Raw genomic sequence first — 19672 nt, forward strand, 5'->3', positions numbered from 1 at the left:
GTTAAATCATCAGAGGAAAGAGAAAAAGGAAAGAAAGACGCGCGTCGCAGCAACAACTTTGTCCGCCGGAGCGGACGCTGCTCAAAAAACATATGCGGCCGAAGCCGCGCTCGCCCTTCTCTTGCGCTATCCCTATCGAAAAATCTCATATGAATTCATATGTGTCTCGTATGATCCCATATGTGTACATACGAGCTATATGTGTCAGATATGTGTCTCGTATGAACTCGTATGCAGCCCATATGAGTTATATGTGTCAGTATATGTGCCTCATATGAACTCGTATGCAGCCCATATGAGTCATGTGTCAGTATATGTGCCTCATATGAACTCGTATGCAGCCCATATGAGTTATATGTGTCAGTATATGTGCCTCATATGAACACATATAGGCTTCATACGAGTTCATACGAGTTCATATGTGCCACATATGTGCCTCGTATGGACTCATATGGGCATCATATGTGCCATATGTGTCGACAAATGCGCCTCGTATCAGCACATATGCTTCATACGAGTTCATATGTGTCACGTACGAGCTCATACGCGTCACAACTGTCACAGATGAACACATGTGCTGCATATATAGTAGTTCACGCGCTACGGAAATGTAACTTGTATGCACTTATTACATATGTGGCATACCTCAACTGACACGCGACACTCGTGCGTACACAAGAGCTCCGATATGCGTCGTATCAGCTTACATCAATCTCGTGCGAAACCGATACCCGCTGATGAGTGCCTCTTATAGAGTGGGCCTTGTTGTTTGAAACACGGGGAAAAGAAGGGATGAACAAGCGATTAACAAGTGCCCAACCAACGCACAAAAAAACTCTTGGCCTGTTTCAAATATTTTTCTCCCTGATTCTCTGCTTGTGCCCTCTTGTAAACAGCGCCTATCCAAACAGTATGACGTTAGGCGTTTCCAATGTGTTTGGACAAACGTTCAGCTAGAAGGCAAATATTGCCTTCTGGGCCTAGTTGAGCTGTTGAGCGAATAACGCCAGGTATTTTCATGCAAGAGCTCCGACTGTAGTTAACAATAGGTGCGCAATGAGAGTACTACGATGAATGGTGCAGGCGCTGTGAAAATTAAAATACATACAAATATCAGATCTTTCAGTGCTTATCACAGAGCTCATCAAGATTCGCAATATCAGTGGAAGTGCAATCGGCTGTAGTTCAGCTCCTTAAACCTTACAAGTAAACATTTGACCTCGCACATAACCGTCGAACTCTAAAGTAGTGGGAAGCATAGCGTAAGTCTTGTCATCCTAATATAACGCAACAGTTTTCCGTGTCAGCCGTGGTGTAGCCCTTTTTAAAAAATCCCCTCCCGGGCCTCCACTGTACAAGGCCCTGTACATGGGCTCTGGGAAAACAATATCACAAAGATTATTGTACAACTTTTTCCTTTTGCTTTTCCACAAATAATCGGTGGAAAAACGTGCCGAAAGCAACCGAACGCTTGCTACAATCTCTTTGTAGTAACCAAAAGTTCCACCAGAGAGCTCTTTTGTGGATACCACAAACTCCGGCAGCAATCGCCTCAGCTGCACTTGGCACACGGTGCGCAAGAACGGGTCTGTGACGTCGCGAAAAAACAAAAAACGGTTCACCAGCTGCCTTAAAAAGAGGTGCCCTAGCCCTAGCCCCCCGTCTTTTACCCGCCGGAACAGGTTCGTTCTGCTACAACGTTTCCATTCGGACGCCCATATGAAAACTGCAAAAATGCTGTGTAGCTTCTGAACGTTCACACGCGAGCAATGCAAAACCTGCATCACATACCATAGTTTGCTAATAAAAAAAAGATTGCAGACTAGCTCTGGCGAAAATTGAAAGGCTGGTGCCTTTCCATGCAGGGATGTTTTAAAAAGGGTGAAGAAAATGCAGCTGCCACCAGGAGTAAAGACTTTCTTTTTTAAGTTACACACCGGGACGTTACCAGTTAAAAAGTTTCTAGAGGGAAAGGATTTCTTTTTACCGTGGGGATCGAACTGCTTAATTTGTAAACAGCCTGAAACAATAGACCATGTTTTTTTGCATTGCTGGGAAGGGGTTTATTTTTAGGACGTGTTACAAAGGACCATAAAGAAAGAGCTACCACTTGACGCGCACGGAATTCGCTATTTAAGCACTGATAATGAGGATGGGGCACCTTTTGATCTCATAATGCTCTTGGGCCTCCACTGTATATGGTGCTCCAGAATGGCAGGCTACCATTGTGACAAAGACGCACGACCGGCCCGAATTTATTTTCGGGAAAGCATGGACTGGTTTCTTGCAATCCAAAAAGCAGCTGCGGAGCCTCCCGAGTGGCTCTCAAGACTAGAGCCGTTGTGTATGTTGCGGGAATTTTAAGCTGACGAAGCCAGTCTCGTGCTGGCTGACCATGACAGTGTCGTATGTATATAGCGTTATGTTTATTTTTGTTGTGCAATGTCATGAGCCAAAGACAGGCAATGCAAAAAAAAAGTCAGCCGTGGTGTAGTGGTTAATGTAGTGAGCTGTAGATCTCTAGGTCAGTGGTTCGAATCCAGACCCATCCGTAGTTTTTTTTTCGGGTCCGAAATTTTTTTTTACGTTCTTTAGTTCACTAACTTCAATGGAAGCTATTTTATTGTTAATTGCCTTATAATTCCACCCCAGCCCTTCCCTTTCCTTTCCCAATATTTGTAAACCAGACACATATCACACATATGACACACATCACAAAAATGAACAAGGGAGGGGAAAACCTCAGGTTGCACATCACACATATGACACATATTCCATAATCCCGTATGAACCAGACACATATGACACATATATATGAGATTTTTTGATAGGGATCTGATTTTTTTTTTTCAGTTGCTATCGTGACTTCTTAGTTTTCTCAATTGCGGCGATAGGCGCGATATATATATATAGCTCGCACATTGTTAATTATTTATAAGCTAGTTCGGGGCGTAGATAATGATATCTTCGTAAAAACCCGCATAACTAGCTCCTGTGAGATTTTTTGAACCTCAGTTTTTTAAACTAAAATATGCAAAGTTGCATGCATGCATGCGATTATTTCCCTCTTTAAGGTTATGGTCTTCGTTCTGTGTAAATGTAAAAAGTCCAGTCGTGCAATGAAAGAATGCGAGTCGGAGAAACATATATGCAGCACCGATTTTCAGGCCTGAATTTCAAAAACTATAAATAGCATTTTATAAAGATAACTTCTCGATTCTAACGTTAGATACGCTGTATGCGCTTGGGCGTCGCAGTTAATGCGGTATACCTGCAGAACAGCACCAAAACATATATGCATGGCGCAACGTGTCGAGCACTCCATTAAAGCAGGAATGGGTAAACAGTAACGTGCGTTTCCTCCATGATAGGACAGCGCTGACCATGCGCTTATATAAGAGATACATATAGCTTAAGAAAAAAACGTTACATCGTCTGCGGCAACTCGCATTGGAAGAAGGCACTGCGCCTCCACGGTACTAGTTCTCTCCCTTTGCCTAGCTCTCTTTGATGCTCTGCCGCTGTTTTGCTCTCAATTAGCATTGCATTGGCTTCACGTATTAATATCGGTTAATCGTCTTCATATTGATTACGGTTATAGATTTCAATCACTGTTTTACATTTTTCTTATATAATTTCCTTAATTAATCGCTTTCACTCTGATTACACCCATTTCCGCCTCTCACGCATTTTGTTTTTTTTTTAAATTCGGGGCCAATGCTGCTTTCCCGCCCACATATGTCTTCGTCCAGCATATTCGACCATGCAACGACTTCTTCTTATAATTAATTAACTATTAATTAATCTATGTGAATCAAACTTTTTGTTCGATTGACTATCACTCATCAAACACATTTCAATCCATTTCAAACTATATTTTCGCTCCTTTGCCTATTTTCCCACTATTTTGCCGCCCATGGTTGTTTTCCTGTGCACACGTGTTCCTCACTGCTAAAATAATTGAAGACTCCTGTGAAGACTCCTGCTGCTGCGGCGTGGAAGCACCGCAGCAGCAATGGCCTCACGCTGGCCTCTGTTCCTTGTGCAGTTTCTCGGCGCTTTCTTGGACCCCTGCCGGTATGGCCCTTCATCGGCTCCGGCCTGCGGGAGCGTCGTCGCAGACCCGTCCTTGGATCTGTTTCCCAACAATCCTGACGCGCTAGCCTTCAACTCTTCGTTGCCAAGTTGCGTCGTCTGCTTGAATCAAGTGGTGGCGCTGGGAGACTTCGCTGCAAACAAGGCATCCGGAGGAACATCGACAACGACAAGTGCGGCGCTGACGTCGGCAACAAAACCGAGCAACCCGAGCATCGTTGTCAGTGGGCGTGGAAGCACCGCAGCAGCAATGGCCTCACGCTGGCCTCTGTTCCTTGTGCAGGTCAGCCAACTTCCTTATGAATGTTTTAAATCTGATGACCGGTGTTTAGTTGTGCTTCCACGCCCAGAAGCAGTGCTGCAACCCTTCAGTGTTCTTCTTTTGTTGATATGTGGTGATATAGAAAGTAACCCTGGTCCTGGAAATGCTTCGCTCCCGGAAATTTCGAAAATCCTGGATGACATACGTCAAAGGTCCATTCGCATAGAAGCAGCCCAGGCTACAATGTCTGACGACTTATCCGAGTTGAAGCGAGACCAACAGGCGGCAACACGCGATATTGCCGATATCAGAAAGCGTCTCGAAGCTGTAGAAAACGTAGCGACTGGTTTTGAAAACTTGCAACGGGATCTTTGCGATACACGTAAAGCACTTGAACTTGTGCAAAAGGAAACACATGCTTTGCGTGCTCGTTTAGATGATAGCGAGGACCGCTCACGGCGTGACAACCTTATCTTTTATGGATTTGCTGATAGCTCCACCGAGACTAACGAGCAATGTGAAGAAAAAGTTCTTAACCTAATTGCTGAAACATTAGAACTCTCTTTAACGAGTGACTGCATTGCTCGTGCGCACAGAATCGGTAGATTCGACGAGAACAAAACCAGGCCCGTGATAGTGAAATTCGCCGTGCATAAAACCAAGGTGCAGGTGCACTCAAAGCGATCGATGCTGAAGGAAAAGGAAGTATCTATGAGTGAAGATTTTTCTGCGGCGACACGTAAGGCGAGAAAGCGGCTAATTGACTATGCGAAAGAGTTTGATTTAAAAGTCAATTTAAGGCACAACAAACTAATTGCCAGTGGCAAATGCTATGGATATAATGCGGAAACTGACCTAGTGTTTGAAATTGGACCTGCTCTAAACAGTGAACCCATTCAGTCTCCGCGCTCCCTTCGCTCTGGTCAAACTCTAGCTGGTACTGGAACGTAGGGGCCCGCCAGGGGTGGTGGTACTGCCATTGAGAACATTGGTCTGAGTGTGGTTTTTACTAACATACGAAGTCTTTTGCCCAAAAGAGATGACTTGAGTGCATTGATAAATGATTGTAGCGCTGATATTATTGCCTTAACTGTCTGATAACGTGTCCAACAGTGGACTATTTTTTTGTGAAAAAAATTACAACATATTTCGATGTGACAGATATGAAAGGCAAGGTGGTGGTGTTTTACTTGCTGTCAACGACCGAATTGAATGCTTTCGTGTTGCCGTAGTGACTAGTTTAGAAATTGTGTGGTGCTGTATAACTTTCCGTTTTAAGGAAATTGTTATTGGTGTCTGCTATCGACCACCGTCAAGCCCCATTAGTTTCTGTGAAGATTTACACGACTGCCTTAATACAATTTCTGTGCGCTTTCCGGATGTGAGCATTTTTCTTTTAGGAGATTTCAACTTCCCAGACATTGAGTGGAATCATGATAGTCCAGTCTTTCTTTCTTCGTGTTCCAATTCTAACCACTTCCTTCACATATGTTCCGATTTCGGATTATCGCAACTTATTGAGCTCCCCACACGTGTCACTGCCACTGCCTCATCCCTTCTTGATCTCATCCTCACATCATCTCCAGACATCGTGTCTTCTATCATTCATTTGCCTGGGTTAAGCGATCACATGATAATCAACTTCAACCTCTCTCTACCCCTATCCCGCTCGCGTAAGCAGTTCAAATACATCAGAGATTACAGCAAGGCTGACTTCCAGGCTATTAATAACAATATGTCTTTATTTTTAGATGAATTTTTGAGTGTTTATCTCGACCGTAGCGTACATCGTAACTGGGAGATCTTCAAATCTAAAGTTTCTGACCTCGTAAATAAATACATACCAATCAAAAAGGTATATAGCAACAGTGCTGCACCCTGGTACAACAGGTATCTTAATAGGCTTTCCAGTAAGAAAAAAAGACTTTTCAGGACAGCTCGCTTCACACACTCTGCTGTCAGGTGGTCCGCGTATAAAGCCGCTGCAGTCGCTTATTCAAAGGCATTAAAATCAACCAAATTTACCTTCTTTAATCAGACTCTTCCAGCTATGCTAAGCAATTACCCGAAGCAGTTTTGGAACACAGTGAAAGGCAAAGGAAATACCACCATACAATTATCTACCCCGGATGGGGATCCAGTTCCTGACCACCTGTGCGCATCGCTTCTCAATAGCACTTTTATCAAAGCCTTCTCTAGCCCCACCGACACTTCCGTCCTACCTTCGCTCATAGAATATCACTTTCTTCCAATGGATCCCATCGTCATCTCCTCAGAAGGAATTCGTGGCATTATTAACCAACTTAAAACGTCATCCTCTTGTGGTATCGATGGCCTCAGTACTAAATTCTTGAAAAATACCGTAGAATATTCTTCCATTATTCTACATTGTATTTTTTCGCAGTCTTTAAACCATCACACCCTTCCTAATGACTGGCTCACCGGCAAAGTAATCCCAGTGCACAAATCAGGGGAAACGCAAGATCCACGTAATTATCGTCCCATCTCACTTACTTCCGTTCCATGTAAAGTTCTAGAGCACATCATATTTAGTCATCTTGTTAATTTCCTAGAATCAAACCAGTTCTTTACTCCGAAACAGCATGGTTTTCGCAAATTCTTCTCGTGTGAAACGCAGTTAATGATTTTCACTAACGACTTGCATGTTTCTTTAGACTCAGGACTCATTACTGATTGCTTATTCTTAGATTTTTCAAAAGCCTTCGATAAAGTCAGTCATTCTCCTTTACTTTTAAAACTGAGCCAACTTAACATTGACCCTAATGTACTCAATTGGATTCGTGCCTTTCTTAGTAACCGTACTCAGTTCGTCTTCGCCAATAACCACGACTCATCACCAGTGCCAGTACATTCAGGTGTGCCCCAGGGGTCGGTTCTTGGCCCGTTATTATTTCTAATATACATCAATGACTTACCTTTAAAGATTTCATCTAACATGTGCTTGTTTGCTGACGACTGCGTAATTTACAGAGTAATTAATAACACTGATGATATTATTCAGCTACAGACAGACTTAAATAAAACTTATGACTGGTGTCAATCGTGGAAAATGGAATTAAACATATCTAAATGCAAATGCATGCGCGTAACCCGTAACGAGCAAACGAGCCCAGATTATTTTATTAACGACACTCAGCTGAATCCAGTCTCGTCTTACAAGTATCTTGGCGTTAATGTTTGTTCTAACCTTTCTTGGAAAGCTCATATCAGGTTCATTACTTGAAAGGCTAACCGCATGCTAGGGTACGTCCGCAGGAATTTTTCATCCTCTCCACCTTCATTGAAAATGCTATTATATACTACACTCATTCGTCCGAAACTAGAGTACGCATGTTCAATTTGGGATCCTGACACCATCACATTAACAAATGAACTCGAGGCCGTGCAGAATCGAAGCGTCCGTTTCATCGTTGGAAACTACCATCGCACTGCCAGTGTAACAAAAATGAAATCTAATCTTAAACTCCCCTTACTCTCCACTCGCCGTAAGCTATCACGCATTTGCCTCTTCCATAAAATTTACTATCACAATCCTTGCCTGAAAGCCATCTGTGTAAAGGCACCATCTTTCATCTCGCCTCGCATAGACCACAATCAAAAAGTAGCTGTTCCACACTGCCGCACAGTGACCTGCTCTAATTCCTTCCTCCCTAAAACATGTCGTGACTGGAATAATCTTTCACCCACAGCCACCTGTGTTAGCGACACTGCGCGTTTTAAAAGCAAATTACTCGCACTGTTAGAATCAGACCAATTGTGATATGCTGTTTACTCATATATAGACTACATAAGGTTTCTTTTTTTGTAATCCTTTTATTTATTTCTTTTTACTCCTGTACTTTTGTTCTCAATGTTTTCGTCCCCTGTCTCCAGGATCTTTCAATATTGTTCGTATATATAGCCCTGTTTTTGATCTATGTATTGTTTTCTTCACTGTCCCACCCCCTCTGTAATGCGAAAGCCCTGAGGGTAAAATAAATGAAATGAAATGAAATGAAATTAACCAATGGCTAGTTTCGGAGATTTTTGCTACCCAAATGTAATTTTTAGTATTGCGTATATGAAAATTGGGAAATATCCTTGAACAACCTACTTTCTCGAACAAAAAACTGCAATAAATATGTAATCAAATGAAAAGTACTATTATAAACTGAAGTGTTGCATGACCTACATGTCTGTCATTACAGTAGTTTAGGTGTGTTTTTCTGGACACCTTAAACACTACTGCCTATGGCGTTGCTGAACTTTTCCTGACTGAAAACTTCTGGCCAAGGTATAATTTACACGACTACCATAACTCAAACAACACTTGTCATTTTTTTCAACATCAGTATGTATGGTACAAGAGACAAGATGTGTGACCTCTGAACACTTTAAGCATGACAAAAATACTGAAAAAAAACACACTCGGACATGTAACTGCACTCCCATTGCAGCAAAAAAGCAGTCAAAACAGAAGCCTAAAGTGTCCTTTTGTGAGTAGTCGATGGTTTGATAGCCCACTGTCCGGTCAGGAATTATGGTTGATGAAGTTCACCGGTCAATGATCATGGTCAAAAACAAATGACGATTCGGGAGCGCTACAGCTCTTCCCAACCATGAAGAAGAGAGCTCACATTTCTTTTTGACCACCGCCAGTGACCACTGAACTTCACCTACCTTTTGTGTGCAGTATGCTTTGTGCAGCCCATTTTACATTGCCCAAACTGGCACTGATGTTTGAGCACTAGCCTTATTTGGCGAGTGCTTTAATATCACCATAAATGATAAGCACCTCCATTTTTTGAGATAATTATGTAGTTCTTATGACCGTGTAACTTTCCTGTATTTCAAGAAGCCACAGTATTATTTTACACCGTTTTTCTCACTGTTGAAGAATAAGTTTCAGTGCATCATATAGCCTCACTTTGGTTATGAAAGCAGCCACCGCCAGAAATACCAATACCATTTGATTTCTGTTTTCTAGCATATAAAAAGCGCTATTTTCAGTGAAAGCAAACAGGAAAACTTAAATTTTTGTGATTTCTGGGGTTCAACGTCCCGAAGTGATACTTCATTTCATATATGAGGTGCAACGCTGTGAAAGGTACGGAATTAGTCCACATGAAAAAATAGAGCCATGTTACTCCACGCTTCTTCTGAGCCTGAGGGGTCTAAGACACGAGAAAGCGACAGCATTTCGTCAGCAATAAGAGTGCACTTAATCAGGTTCATGACGAATTTGTCATGTATCATGCCTGAAGGCAAAGCATTTATTACTTTTCGCTCCCCACAAGGAACACAAGACTTTTCGATTGCGGATGTAGAGAGTGCAAACAAAAGCTCTAGCTTTGGCAGCGTTGCAGAAGATGTATGAAACGGAGTATATAGGTGCGAGGTCTATCAATTTACATTCTCCTATTACATAATTCTTTGGAATCATGTCAATTGCGCATCACTTCAAGTAGTTATGCTGCACACCTGATATTCACATCAATTCATTTTAATGCAGCTTCGTGTGCTCAATACTATAATATCTGCATTCTGTTTTAGACTGTCTGTTTTAGACTGTCAAATAGTAAACAACTTTGATGGGAACGGGAGGGTCATTGGAGGCGCAGCTGCGGCCCTGCCAGCATCATTTGGATGGCCCTGAAAAGGGCCGTTATCTTCAAAGCTGACGCTTTCCACAGGTGAGGTTGTAGGAGATGATGCACTTAACACCAATGGCTGCAGTGTTGTGCAGCTGAACACAAAGCTGTAGGTCCATTCTCTGCTTATTTCAATGGAAGCAGAATAGATGGAGATATACCAGGTTGCTCCCTCTTCATACAGGCACATATTTCTTCATGCTGAAATAGCAATCTGATCTGTCACAGTGGCTCAGGTGGCCAAGGCCATGAGTCCAATCCTGGTTGCTTTTTGATGGAGGTGAAAAGCAAGGCGACCATCTACTGTGCGATGTCAGTGCACATTAAAGATCCCCAGGAGGTCGAAATTTCTGAAGCCTTGCAGCGACGTCCCTATTAGCCCGAGTTGCTTTCCAATGTTAAACCAAACCAACAGCACTCAGATTTCACTCACAGTGGAGTAGAGGAAAAATAAAGTGCCCTCGCTTGTAATTAAGCTTCAGGCATCGAACTTGGTCTTTCATATTTGAGAGAGGCCACATCTTAGCTTCTTCCCCAAGACCACTGTAACGCCTTGTATTGAGCCTTGAGCTCTCGATTGGTGTCTTAAAGAAATCTCTGCCATTTGGCAAGATGCCAGCCTTGACACTTTCTTTGTACACAGCAACAATGACAACAGCAGAGTTGTCTACTAAAAAGCAGTCTCCCACTTTCACGTGTTGCTCAACTCTTGCACTGATCATTGTACACTGCCTTGCTTCCGACATCCTGCGGCTCAGCTGTGCTAGTGGCTTGTTGGTAGTGCGGAGCATTTTTTTACCTTTCCCAAATAGCTTTCGAAGGGAAATGCGCTGAATTGATCAACAGGGCCATGGTCTAGGCACTGCTCCGCCAGGTGCACCAAGCTGTGAACGTTGTACACGAGCTGTTTTGCACCATACAACCTGCCAAACTCCTGAAAAAAATACCTGAGCAGGTCCCGGGCAAAACTGTTCCAAGCTACATGGTGCTCAGGGGAGGCAAGTATTCTTAAAGCCACGTGGAGCTGAAGAAAATGCTTATACTGTTCTTCAGTCAGGAGAGACTTGAGAACTACAGGCCCCAGATACAATAAAAACGTCCGAAACTCGGTTGCTTTCCAACGGTCCAGTTCCTCAGTTCCTCTGGGTTTTCGCTGGAAACAACTGGGAAAAGCTGTGGCCGCTTCTCGCAGCCTGTTGTTGAGCTGGCCCCGTTCCTGTCTGCTAAGTCGAGCAGCATGGCCCGGGGAGACCCAATTTCGCAGTAGCCGCCGCATCACTCCCAGGCAGACCAGGTGCATGTATTCGGTGGGAAAGCATGCCACCATGTCAATATCTAAGTTAGGGAATGGTGAAACACCAGTGTGGTGCCGCTGATCTTCCTGAGAGCGAAATGATTGATCACTTCGTTGAGGTGCGTGGAGGTCTGGAAATGTGAGTCTGTTCTCCACATAGCGGCCCTTTTGGCTGCACCTTTCACAAGCATGATAGCCTGCACGCCCCGTTATTGCTTTCACGAAACTTCTTGCCGGGGCATCGCAGATCACAGCAGTCAGTGGGACAGCAACGCAAGTTCCTTTCAATACCAAACCGTTACTGCTGAGGCTGTGTACTTCTTTTAAAAAGGAGGAAAGAAATTCCTGGAGGCACGGTGGCTTCCCTGTGCCGCAGTACACGCTCACCATAAATGGTGCCGAATTTTTGAGGTTCGTAACTCGGCAAAGTATTGGCCACAAACCAGTTTGACTACTCTTGTGCAAAGGCAGGCCATCAATGTTGGCTTGCAGCCTAATGTTCTCGGGCACAGGCCTTTGCCCGACTGCTTGCTGAATGCCTTCAGCAAGGCCGAAATGAGCAAAAGTGCCGTTGTGCTCAAGTAGCGCTTTTCGCTGTGTCCGCATTACTGTCCTCGCGTCTTTTGGTAGCTCCTCAATCCCACGACGACGACAGAAGTCAAGCATATCATTGAGCCAAGCATGCGTCATGTTGTGCTTGCTAGCTATGAGCGCCAACTCCTCAGTCGCCGAGAGACTGAGTAAAGTGCTCACGAGGCTCACCCACGTTCTGAGCCACTGTGGGTGACACATTCTCATCATCTGATTCTTCTGAGCTTGTGGCATTACTTGAACGGTCTGAAACTGCAACATGACTCGAATGATCTGAGGCTGCAGCATCACTTAACCTGCTGCCTGTGCACGATGAGCTGCTCCCTGGTGACGCACGATCAGACTCGTGCAGAAACGGTAACGGCGGGTCAGCTGGTGGCGACGGAACAACTCGCCCGCTTCCACTGGAGCACGCGTCTTCAGCGCACACTTCGCTTCTGCGTCGCGTGGTTGCTTCAGACGGTAGCAAGAGTTGGGGGGTGCGTACGTCGACTGATGTTTCGGTGTGCGATCGTTTCCTGCCGCCTTGATCCAAGCTTGAAGACGTAGATGCGACCGGCCGTTGTGAAATACCGAGATCTTGCAAGATCTCACGGTATTCTTTTTCAACGATACGGTACTTGCGTTGCTTTGCATTCATGGCGAAATGCAGAAGCTTTGCGGTGAAAGACGAGGACCGCAACAGCTGCACAAAGGGACAGCAGACAGGCAGTACGACCAACACCTCCGCACCACAAACGAAAAACGGCGAGCACTCGCGGCATGACTCGCGGGCAGGGTTGCCGTTGGGAACATTTTAAAAGGAGCCAAAACTTGAGCTGAAAGTAGTCAAAAGTAGCCATGCCATTCCATCTTAGCTTTATACGCTGTCGCGTAAAATAAGATGTTTAGCTCATTAATCAATTGAAGTGTAACAAAATTAATAAAAATTATTCTTGGCGGTGTTGTCAAAACTAAGCTTAAAAGAAATTTTCCGAAACTAAACGTGTATTTATCCACCGCTTTACGCATAAACGTAGGCATCCGCTCTCGCTCCCACGTGCGTTCCAAGCCAATCCCAATCCATAGCTTGTGGTCATTTCGTTTGGAAGCATGAATAGCATGGAGGAAAAAAAAACTTTTTTTTTTCCTCCATGTTTGGAAGTACAAAGCCGGTCGTGGGACGTTTTCTGGTCCCTTCTACCCTTCTAGCCACCATAGACGTTTGGCAGCAAAGCGCGCGCTTGTGAATTTTTATTTCTTCAAGCTTTTTCAAGTTTGGTGGCGGCACGCGTGAGTCACCGAGGGGAACCAGAAGGCACTGCTTGCGTAAGTATACATTCTGTCATTTTTTCCCTTTCATGTTAGTTGTCAGCTAATATTTACTTGTGAATTTGTCATGAGTGAGGACAATGAGCACGCCTCGTGTGTCGCCCCTTTATCTAACTTGTCTGTAGGCATCTGTTAGCGGTTGTCTTTTGATTAACTCAGCGGCGCAATGCAAGGTGTAACTGCTTGTAAGGGTTGGGGTAATATGAAGTAACACACACGTACACGAAGGGAAGCGCTTTTAAATGTCGTGTGTGTTTGTGTGTTCCTTCATCAGGGTGAACGCACTATCCCGGCAAATCTTGTCACCGAGGGGAACCAGAAGGCACTGCTTGTGTAAGTATACATTCTGTCCTTTTTTCCCTTTCATGTTAGTTGTCAGCTAATATCTACTTGTGAACTTGTCATGAGTGAGGACAATGAGCACGCCTCGTGTGTCGCCCCTTTATCTAACTTGTCTGTAGGCATCTGTCAGCAGTTGTCTTTTGATTAACTCAGCGGCGCATTGCAAGGTGTAACTGCTTGTAAGGGTTGGGGTAATATGAAGTAACACACACGTACACGAAGGGAAGCGCTTTTAAATGTCGTGTGTGTTTGTGTGTTCCTTCATCAGGGTGAACGCACTATCCCGGCAAATCTTGTCACCGAGGGGAACCAGAAGGCACTGCTTGCGTAAGTATACATTCTGTCCTTTTTCCCTTTCATGTTAGTTGTCAGCTAATATTTACTTGTCATGTTGATAGGCACCGCTTAGGCAGCTGTCAAAAAGAGGAGCAGAATGAACTGTTAGCTATTGCACTTGTAAGCTGATGAACTACTTCTGAAACTCATTAGTGCCTTGTTTTTGAAGACCTGTAGTTCCCAGAATTAGTGCTGCACTCAGTATGCTTAATAAGATTTAGTACAGAAAGGTTTAGTATGGTAATTTTTTTTTCGCACTATGAAACATTGTTTTGGCACACAAAAAGCACAGACGAGGAAAGAGTACACAATACAAATGCCAGACATCAATTGATGCTTTGCGTTGTGTGCTCTTTCCTCATCCATGTTTGTTGTGCACTGAGACAGTGTTTCATAATGCAAATTCAGAACCAACTCATCCAGCTGTTTACATTTAGTTCAGTTTGAATTGTAAGCCTGTCGCAGTGGCTGAGTGGTCCATGCTGCGGAGCCGAGGGCCCAGGTTACATCCTGTCTGTGGTGAAATGGAGCAGTGCAGAATGCGCTTGTGCTCTGTAATATCAGTGCATGTTAAACAACCCCATGTGGTCTAAATTAATCTGGAGTCTTCTTCTACGTCATTCTTCATAGCTTAAAGCTGTTAAATCTTAATCAGAATCACACTTTTAATTGCAAATAAAACAATGCCTCTGACACATGAGTGTTACACAGGCTTTCAAACTGATGGTCTGTTGGCCTGAGTGCTGCTATACAGGCAGCTGAACGGGCATCAAGTCAGCAAAGCAGCCCAGAACAGCGTTTACATGCAGTAGTGCTGCGCACTCTCAAATGGCAGTGTTGTGGTTAGGTGCTGAGGAATGAAGCCACAGCAGTATTATTAGTGAAATTGGAAAAAAATCCCGGTGCACTTGAAGGGGCTATGACAGCGTCATTCGGCATATTGGTAAATTGGTTTTTGAGGAAAAGCAGTTTTGCGCTTCTGGGAATAATATGAAAGTCTGATTCTACTCCTGGAAGTATTAGTACGTGGGGCGCTTTATTTTTAAAAAAAATGCGATAGAAATCGTGATCGGGAAGCTGTTCCCGCTGAGAGTGGCCACCATACTGAACTGCTCATGTGATGTCACAATAGATGGCAGAGTGTCATCTCAATGCAGGCTACACTGTCAAAGGACATGTCTCCGTCCTTTTGTGCATAAATGAAGTAGTGGTCCTCTCTCATGCGGGAGTGTCATAAACGTGTTACTCTGCTAAAATGATAAACTTAATGTATGTTTTTATTGGCATAGTTAAGGCATGGTTGCACTCGATGGGCTGGGCGGTATAGGCCTTAGCTGATTGATGCACCAATCTTTCACATTATACCGGTGACGATACCAGCGCAACCAGTGATCGCCTAAAGCCTGCTACCGATGAAACCAACCGGCGGATGGTCACTCGATCTGTCTTCGGCAGACCAGAGGCTGAGCCGAAGCTTCACATTCAATGAGGCAGTGACCTCAATAGGTGCACTTGTCTGTACCTGAAACAAAACAAGCGGCTATACTTTATATGTTCATACTTCAACACTGATCAGCTATCAGCTTTGTCAGAAATTTCAGCCAACACCGGCCCGCTGGCCCGTTCCCGCAATGAGTATGCCTAGCGAGTCTGCAGGTTTCAGGCCTGCAATTTCACCTATAGTGGAGAGCACATTCACAATTTTTGGCAGTCGCATGTGGCCGTCTAGTATGGTTCCTGCAATACTACCCCCAAATCGACGACAGCTTACATCACAGGACGCATGCACATTGAGCAAGTAGCGACAATGTGACTTTGTCTGGTGATTAATGCTGAAGGCAGCCGGCAGCTGTCGGCGGTGCTTGTGGACAACAAATTTGGAGCCTTTATTTAATGCAAATGGTCACCAAGCATGCTTCTGGATTAAACAATTTAAAATTAAGTACTGGTCATATCGAATAAAGCATGCACATGTAATTAGCGGGAAGTGGAGATCCTCTAATATTCCAAAGTTGGAAGTCACATCCCTGACGCTTCTTGCAGCACTGTTACAGTGTGTGAACAAATAAAGCTACAACTGGTGAGAAACAGAAGAGAACATTTTTGGTAATATGAACTTACCTTGCGTCTCATCCTGTACAAATGAGCAATATACAGCCACTTGTACACTAGCTTTGTAAACAAACACGAAGGGGTGTACATACTTGCAATTTACGAATCGGTGCATTCCTGCAGGAATCTTGACGCACTCATTAATTGTATACACGAGTGATTTGCTTAACAAGCAGTGAGAAAAGCGAGTGGAACCTCGGGAGCCTGTCACTGCCGCACAATCGGCTGTGGGTGAAGTGAAATGGAGACAGCAGTGGCTGTTGGTCAGTGTGGGCAGTGAAGCTTTTGGTTCGCTTCGGGATCTACCGTGGCAGGACTGGGGTGGCAGCGCCGCGTGCTTTCGTGTGCCGGCCATCATTTCCCATGCTCTGGTAATGGCCACACTGACCATGGTTTTACAATAGGGCTTTACCAGCCGAAAAAAATTAGTGTGTTTGACTAACATGTGCGCACACACATGCAGCTTCTCGAGCATCGGCACAGAAACAGCCTTATTTGGGATCGTAGGAGGTTTTAAATTATTATTTCAGGTAAGTTGCATTGTCTTGAAAGGCACTGCCGTTTTAGGTGATTTGCTGTCGCAGTTTGTAGTGCTCTGGCAATACTAATACCGCTGGTGTTTCAGTCTTCTGCAATGCCGAGTATGAAAGTAATGCACTTTAAACCAGACTGACACAATTTTTAAATCATTGTAGAAGCTAAAGTTTGGTACTTGCATTAAAATTTGGGAGGGTAATCATTGTTCACGTTTTCCTACTGTGAACATATCATGCATGAGAGCATGCTTTGGTGCCGCTCGAAACAATGCTAGCAACCTTGTACAATGCTCGAGGGCCCTTGAAATCTCGCTGAAGAGTTCCGCACTGCTTTGGCTCGATAGACTGTATACTCAATGCCCATTAAAACTGCCTTTGTAGCAGCGCTCAGCGTGAGGTGACAGACTATCAGTCTGAGAGCCTTCGAAATGCCCGTCTGACAGGGATGTAAGATGCCTGTGTCATTGCCACACTGCACCTTGGCCTTATATATGCTGTTTGCTACCTGGAAATTACAAATGCCAGAAAGCAAGCATATTTAAACTACGTGCATAATGGCGTGACTTGCAGTGTGACCTGGTTGTCCTGGTATGTGCCAAATAATTGGTTGGAATACAAAACACAGTGAACTGCGATATAAAATGAGCTGGAGCATTTCCTTGTCTATCCTAACAATCGGGCTGCTCTAAGATGTTGATCCTGAACTACCAGCACGATACACTCACAGTATTTTCCTGTGTGTGTGTAGTGTGGTGTCAGTGGATCCCAGCAATGTGAGAAATGTTGCTTTATTTCATATGAAGTAGAATTTTCATGTAGATTGCTCAAGAGTTTGGTTTTTGATTTGTAATCTTTGCAGGATCCTACAAGAGCGCCGAAAAAAAGGTTCGGCGCTACGAATTCACTTCGGCCCTAGAAAGCTCGGCAGTTTCTGGTAATTAAAATTCTCATATTTCTTTATTAATGAGAAATTATTTTGCATACTCAACAAGACGTTCATGTGCAATTCTTTTTTAGGAAATGAGGGCCACAATGATGTACAGCTGCCGTCACCGCGTAAGACATGCATTCTCATTTGTTAAGCCGCGAATTCTCATTTGTTAAGCCGCCGCGGTGGCTCAGTGGTTACGGCGCTCGGCTGCTGACCCGAAAGACGCGGGTTCGATCCCGACCGCGGCGGTCGAATTTTGATGGAGGCGAAATTCTAGAGGCCCGTGTACTGTGTGATGTCAGTGCACGTTGAAGAACTCCAGGTCGTCGAAATTTCGGGAGCCCTTCACTACGGCGTCCCTCGCAGCCTGAGTCGCCTTTGGATGTTAACCACCTTAAAACTAAAACACCATTTCTCATTTCTATTTAATGTAAGGTCGACATTGTGTTAGTTTTGATTGGGGATTTATGGTAGTATGCTTGCAAAATCTGGGAAAAAAACTCCACCGTAGCTAATTGCACTTGCAGAGAAATAGAACGTGCTCAGACTTGGCATCAGCTTTTTACATTTGCCATGCTCTCAGATCAGCAGTGAATCTGCCAGTAACCATTTCGCGGCAAACTCTCTTACCCACGTTAACAGTACTGCGAACAGGTTTCTATTCACGTGACATATATTCCGCTCTCTGTTTTTGGTTTCGCCATGACAGTTTCTTTTGTGTCCTAAATGTACCAATGCACCATGCTGGTGCATGAGAAATGTAATTATTGAAGTACTATAGACACATATTTAAAAAATTGAAAACTGATTTTTCAGGAAAGAAATTGGTGCAGTAATTCTCTCGCATTTCGGTGGACATTCATAAGAGAAGGGATAAAGGAGGGAGTGTGAGAAGAAAGGAATAAAGAGGTGCCGTAGCGCCCTGGGGTAATTTCAGCCGACTGGGGATCTTTAACATGTACTGACATCGCACAGCACACGGGCGCCTTTTGCATTTCGCCTCCATCGAAACGCGCCGCCGCAGTCGGATCACAATGTTCTTTTATGTGTCATAGGTATCTGCATGATGTGACATTGTTTGTCACGTCAACTACTTGTCATGGAGGTGTCGGTTTTGATGGGTTTTGAATTATGAAGTCTTTGTACAGCCTGTGATTGAAACCAAATTAAAATATCTTTTCGGCCAAAGGAAGTGTTACTATTGCCTGGGGGGCATCTCTATATAACCAGGAATTTGTTTCTGAACTTCGTAATTTTGTGTCTATTGTGTTTTAAAAAGATCACCTGTATGCAAAACAGCCTGGCCATGCAACTGTTCTGTCCCTTCTCGAAAAATATCCTGAAGTAGCATTTCTGCATTCAATTAGGATAGAAATGTGACATTGTGGTTGTACACAGTAGAGTGTTCGGTACTTCCTGGATTGCCATTAATGACGCATGTTCATCTTCAGCCCCACCGAATCACGCTGGGGAGAGCGTGCGCGAAAATAGCGCACCACCCAGTGAGCTGGAGGAGTCGACAGCTGGGACTGTTGATGGTGAGATTTTCACTTTGTTTACTTTTGTGCAAAAGGAGAAATGAAAGCCAAACATGGGGACACAGTGAGAGGAGAGGACAAATGCTGCTTGTCCCGTCTTTTCACTGTGTTCCTTTCTTTTAATTACACTCCTATTTTGTCTAGTATCAAGTGACACGACAAGATATAGAAGCTAGATCTGCTTTGCCTTAAAGAAAAACAGAGCAAATTTTAAATTTCTCATTGTACCTGCTGTTGCCGAGCAGCAGTCAACAGGCCCAGAAAGATCTAGAGAATATACTTATTCAGGAAGATATTTGCACGGAGTTCTCCTCAGTGGCTCTTGCAATGGTGCTAGGGGCACATTTCTAGTTTCAAACTATGTGCTTTGAAAGGGGTCACTCTGAAAATCATCACATGTATTTCTCAAAAACGATTGTATTGAACTGAAGTGGTACTGAAATTTACAACCTAGTACTTCCATTGCTTTCTCCTCTTGTGATTCATAGTGGACTGGTTGCTGTGTGCCCTTCCCAAGAGCTGTATGTTGTGCTTTTGTTTGGTTAATTTGGATCCTGGCATTTCTGTTGCCTCTCTCTGCCTACATCACCACCAGGAAGCCACTCCTACAAATTGCACTCTACACAGTAGTCCCATGTTCTGTGCATTTGTTTCCTTACCAGCATAATTTGGT

General features: G+C 44.1%; 1 pseudogene; it reads right to left on the reverse strand.

The window, feature by feature from the left end:
• Nucleotides 1-10433: 10433 nt before the first annotated feature.
• LOC149325937 (uncharacterized) lies at nucleotides 10434-11923 on the reverse strand (annotated as a pseudogene).
• Between the last annotated feature and the right edge of the window lie 7749 nt (nucleotides 11924-19672).

This window comes from Amblyomma mixtum, chromosome 10, assembly GCF_055824585.1.
Source record: "Amblyomma mixtum isolate Tamu chromosome 10, ASM5582458v1, whole genome shotgun sequence".
Lineage (NCBI taxonomy): Eukaryota > Metazoa > Arthropoda > Arachnida > Ixodida > Ixodidae > Amblyomma > Amblyomma mixtum.